The sequence below is a fragment of the Schistocerca serialis genome, chromosome 3 (genome assembly GCF_023864345.2).
Source record: "Schistocerca serialis cubense isolate TAMUIC-IGC-003099 chromosome 3, iqSchSeri2.2, whole genome shotgun sequence".
In the NCBI taxonomy this organism is placed as follows: Eukaryota; Metazoa; Arthropoda; class Insecta; order Orthoptera; family Acrididae; genus Schistocerca; species Schistocerca serialis.
Window position 1 is genome coordinate 615,537,315 of NC_064640.1, and position 6,000 is coordinate 615,543,314.

Sequence of the window (6,000 nt, forward strand, 5' to 3'; positions counted from 1 at the left end):
AGTTGCTTATAAATATATTTATTCATCTATGTCTTTGTTTATGTCCGATATACACTATTCATAAAGAAATTGGTTAAATATTTACTGTGCTTTAGAAAGCACAGAGACATTAGGCTACTGGCCTACCTTTCGTTGCTGTTCCTTTGATATATGTTCATTTAATTTGTTTATGTATATAATAATGTGTGTTAAAGCGTATTTATGGTCCAGCTGTAGGAATATTTATATAATTTCAAGTTATTTCAATGTAAATCCAGTACTTCGAGTATGTTTCATTATGTTTGTGTGGGTGCGTTGTCATGAAGACATGGCGCGAGCGTTCTCGCCAATCACAGCGCTCATGAATGGGGAGACTGGATGGAAGCGAGTTTGGGTCAAGAGTTGAGGGGAGTACGGTGCGGGACGCGACGGACGCACGGTCGCAGGAGAGACTTGGAGTGTGGAGCGGTTTGCGGTTGGTCACGGCAGATAGAAAAACTATAGAGTGCCGACTTGTGCTTTTGTGAGATTTCCATGGCTTCTACAGTGGAGACGTAGTGTGCATTTAGAAGTGAATATCTAGCGAACTACGTTGTCGTTCATACCTAATTACGTGTAATAGGAATCTATTGTTTCCCTGTTATTTAACTCATCTTTTATTTAATTGCTGGACCATCGACACCAATAAGTGTCTTGCAGAAATATACCGCATTATCACAAGTATTTCTACTATCGTACTCATCATTTAAAGTCATTAAGATAGTACCCGCAGAATTTACTTAATTGCAATCTTTCGTTTATAAATTTATATGTTACTTTCATAATTCGCAATTGCTGAGTGATAGAAACCTTCAACCATTCGATTAATGAGTGTATTGTTATCATATACTGTAGACTCAGCAATAATTGGCCTCTAATGCGGCAACTATGTATCCCAGCCCCTAGACAACGAAACCAGCCAAAACTTTTAATATTTCAACTCGGATTCGGAGGGTGCATAGTAATTTGAAAGCCAGCAAACCAGTCCGCCACAGGCCATGTATTATGAGCAAGTGCTCGATCGCATTGAAAGATGCAATCGCCATCCCCGAATTGCTCTTCAATAGTGCGAAGCAAGAAGGTGATTAAAACATCAATGTAGGCCTGTGCTGTGATAGTGTCACACAAAACAACAAGGGGTGCAAGCCCCCTCAATGAAAAACACGATCACACCATAACAAAACCGCCTCCGAATTTTACTGTTGGCTCTACACACGCTGGCAGATGACGCTCACCTGGCATTCGCCACAACCACACCCTGCAATCGGATCGCCACATTGTGTACCTTGATTCGTCACTCCATACAACGTTTTCACACCGTTCAATCGTCCAGTGTTTATGCTAATTACTCCAAGAGAGGTGTCGTTTGACATTTACCGGCGTGATGTGTGGCTTATGAGCAGCCGCTCGACCATGAAATCCAAGGTTTCTCAACTCCTGCCTAACTGTCATAGTACTTGCAGTGGATCCTGATGCAGTGTGATGGTCTGGATAGATGTCTGCCTATTACACATTACGACCCTCTTCAACTGTCGGCTGTCTTTGTCAGTCAACAGACGAAGTCGGCGTGTACAATTTTGCGCTGTATGTGTCCCTTCACGTTTCCACTTCACTATCACATCGGAAACATTGGACCTAGGGTTGTTTGGGAGTGTGGAATTCTCGCATATGGACGTATGACACAAGTGACACCCAATCACCTGACGACGTTCGAGGTCCCTGAGTTTCGCAGAGCGTCCCATTCTGCTCTCTCATGATGTCTAATGACAACTGAGAATGCTGATATGGAGCACCTGGCATTAGGTGGCAGCACAATGCACCTAATATGAAAAACGTATGTTTTTGGGGGATCCGGATACTTTTGATCACATAGTGTATTTTATTCTGAAGTGACTTATATTGTTGTAGTCGTGACTTTCGCTGAACGTTTTTGTACATCCTACTTTCATTGATCAGTTGACAAATTTCTTGCTAGCCAATGTTTCTCCACAGGTACCTTTCTTGTAGCTATATTCTTCTGTTCATCTCTTGACACTGGAATTTTTAGATATTTGTGATATGGTCCCATAAAGTCACGAAAATTTATTATGTTAAGACAATGAGAAAAACCATATGGTAAATCAAGAATGAGCAAGAGAATATTGTGCTTGGAAATCTAAGAGATCAATTTAATTCAGAAATAGACAGAATAGAGATACCGTACATTAACAGATGCGACTGAGTGACTGGAGTTATTCAAAGCAAAAGAAGCTCGACTACAAAAGAAGAGGTGTTGTGTTGTGGAATTTATAAGGGCTACAGAGGATGACTAAGGATCAGAGTAACATTTGATGGTTTATAAGAATCTAGTTTTACAGACAGAAGTTATCTCAATTCTAATTAATTAATTAAGTTATATATTGTGCTACTAAATACCTCCATTGAGGAGAGCATTAATGGATGTAGAATGCGTTATTCCACATTAATATGTTCACTGCAGGCTGAACTCTGAGCCATTAACCTAGGTGACGGTAATTTGTAAGCGTGCATGTGGTATGATCCGAAGTTACACTCAAGAAAAATTTTGAAGTTAGTGTTCTGTACTTATGTAATGCTAACAACCAATTTAACACATATTAGCGTCAGTAGCCCTTGGCATATGTGATAGACTTATAAGTGTCATAAGCATTATTTCAAACAATCTCAACATCACCTCTGGTTCATTGCCAATGCAGTGAAAGTACAATGTAAACAATATGCAAACGCATGTTGTTGGCGATGATGTCCGCCTGCTTACCTGAGTGGTAATGTGCTTACCTTCCATGCAGCAGGCCTGGGTTCGATTCCCAGCTGGATTGGAGATTTTCTCCGCTAGTGGACTGGGCGTTGTGTTGTCATCATTATCATTTCATCCTCATCACGGGCACACGAGTCGACCATTGTGGCGTTGACTGAAATAAGACTTGCTTTCGGCGGCTGAACTTCCTCAGATGGAGCCTCCTGGCCAACAATGCTACACGATCATTTCTTTTTTTTTTTGTTTGGCGATGATGAAAACATTTTGCTTTGAAATGAAAACTGACGAGTGGAGATGCAACAGGTTCTAAATGTTGAATTTCACATTTATCTGGAGAATAAAAATCAATATGTCTTCTTTTTGTACATAGCTTACTGGTATCCCAAAAACTGAGAAAGTGTTCTGATACCACAGAATTATGCTGCCTACCTCATGACTGCAAATATTATTGAGACAAATTACAAATAAATAATTTTATAATTCGCTACCATGTAAAACATGGTCGTATTCTGCCAGTTTGATTCTGAATTTTGTTAATTTTGATGAAGGATCACTTACATGCACCTGCCTTTTCAACAGCTTGTGATCACCACACACAATAAATTTTCTTCTCTACACATAAGGTCGGTGGTGCTTTTCTGCCCACACTATGGCTAGATGTTCTTACATGAACGTACTATGTTCTATCTTGGTATGGTTCAATGTCCCGGATGCGAAGGCTACTGGTAAATCTGTCCTAGTTCTTCTTGACTCAGAAGGGTACCAGTCACTTCCTTGCTCTCATCTGTGGTGATTATGATTTGCTTCTAGTAATCAGGATACTGTAAAATCGGTGGGTTTCCTATTTTGTCTTTAAATTACTGGAAGGCTACTTCCTGCTGTACTGACCACTTATAGTTCACTCCCTTCTTCACCAATTTATTACATATTTTCGATTATATGACTACAGACTCCCCCCATGAACCATGGACCTTGCCGTTGGTGGGGAGGCTTGTGTGCCTCAGCGATACAGATAGCTGTACCGTAGGTGCAACCACAATGGAGGGGTATCTGTTGAGAGGCCAGACAAACCTGTGGTTCCTGAAGAGGGGCAGCAGCCTTTTCAGTAGTTGCAGGGGCAACAGTCTGGATGATTGACTGATCTGCCCTTGTAACACTAACCAAAATGACCTTGCTGTGCTGGCACTGCGAACAGTTGAAAGCAAGGGAAAACTACAGCCGTAATTTTTCCCGAGGGCATGCAGCTCTACTGTATGGTTAATGATGATGGCATCCTCTTGGGTAAAATATTCCGGATGTAAAATAGTCCCCCATTCGGATCTCCAGGTGGGGACTACTCAAGAGGACGTCGTTATCAGGAGAAAGAAAACTGGCATTCTACGGATCGGAGCGTGGAATGTCAGATCCCTTAATCGGGCAGGTAGGTTAGAAAATTTAAAAAGGGAAATGGATAGGTTAAAGTTAGATATAGTGGGAATTAGTGAAATTCGTTGGCAGGGGGAACAAGACTTTTGGTCAGGCGAATACAGGGTTATAAATACAAAGTCAAATAGGGGTAATGCGGGAGTAGGTTTAATAATAAATAAAAAAATAGGAGTACAGGTAAGCTACTACAAACAGCATACTGAACGCATTATTGTGGCCAAGATAGACACGATGCCCACGCCTACTACAGTAGTACAAGTTTATATGCCAACTAGCTCTGCAGATGACGAAGAAATTGATGAAATGTATGATGAAATAAAAGAAATTATTCAGATAGTGAAGGGAGACGAAAATTTAATAGTCAAGGGTGACTGGAATTCGGTAGTAGGAAAAGGGAGAGAAGGAAATGTAGTAGGTGAATATGGATTGGGGGTAAGAAATGAAAGAGGAAGCCGCCTGGTAGAATTTTGCACAGGGCACAACTTAATCATAGCTAAAACTTGGTTCAAGAATCATAAAAGAAGGTTGTATACATGGAAGAAGCCGCGAGATACTAACAGGTTTCAGATAGATTACAAAATGGTAAGACAGAGATTTAGGAACCAGGTTTTAAATTGTAAGACATTTCCAGGGGCAGATGTGGACTCTGACCACAATCTATTGGTTATGAACTGTAGATTAAAACTGAAGAACTGCAAAAGGTGGGAATTTAACGAGATGGGACCTGGATAAACTGGCTAAACCAGAGGTTGCACAGAGTTTCAGGGAGAGCATAAGGCAACAATTGACAGGAATGGGGGAAAGAAATACAGTAGAAGAAGAATGGGTAGCTTTGAGGGATGAAGTAGTGAAGGCAGCAGAGGATCAAGTAGGTAAAAAGACAAGGGCTAGTAGAAATCCTTGGGTAACAGAAGAAATATTGAATTTAATTGATGAAAGGAGAAAATATAAAAATGCAGTAAATGAAGCAGATTGACAGGAAGTGCAAAATGGTTAAGCAGGGATGGCTAGAGGACAAATGTAAGGATGTAGAGGCTTATCTCTCTAGGGGTAAGATAGTTACTGCTTACAGGAAAATTAAAGAGACCTTTGGAGAAAAGAGAACCACTTGTATGAATATCAAGAGCTCAGATGGAAACCCAGTTCTAAGCAAAGAAATGAAAGCAGAAAGGTGGAAGGAGTATATAGTGGGTCTATACAAGGGCGATGTATTTGAGGACAATATTATGGAAATGGAAGAGGATGTAGATGAAGATGAAATGGGAGATATGATACTGCGTGAAGAGTTTGACAGAGCACTGAAAGACCTGAGTCGAAACAAGGCCCCGGGAGTAGATAACATTCCATTAGAACTGCTGACAGCCTTGGGAGAGCCAGTCCTAACAAAACTCCACCATCTGGTGAGCAAGATGTATGAGACAGGCGAAATACCCTCAGACTTCAAGAAGAATACAATAATTTCAATCCCAAAGAAAGCTGGTGTTGACAGATGTGAAAATTACCGAACTATCAGTTTAATAAGTCACGGCTGCAAAATACTAACGCAAATTCTTTACAGACGAATGGAAAAACTAGTAGAAGCCGACCTCGGGGAAGATCAATTTGGATTCCGTAGAAATATTGGAACACGTGAGGCAATACTGACCCTACGACTTATCTTGGAAGCTAGATTACGGAAAGGCAAACCTACGTTTCTAGCATTTGTAGACTTAGAGAAAGCTTTTCACAATGTTGACTGGAATACTCTCTTTCAGATTCTAAAGGTGGCAGGGGTAAAATAC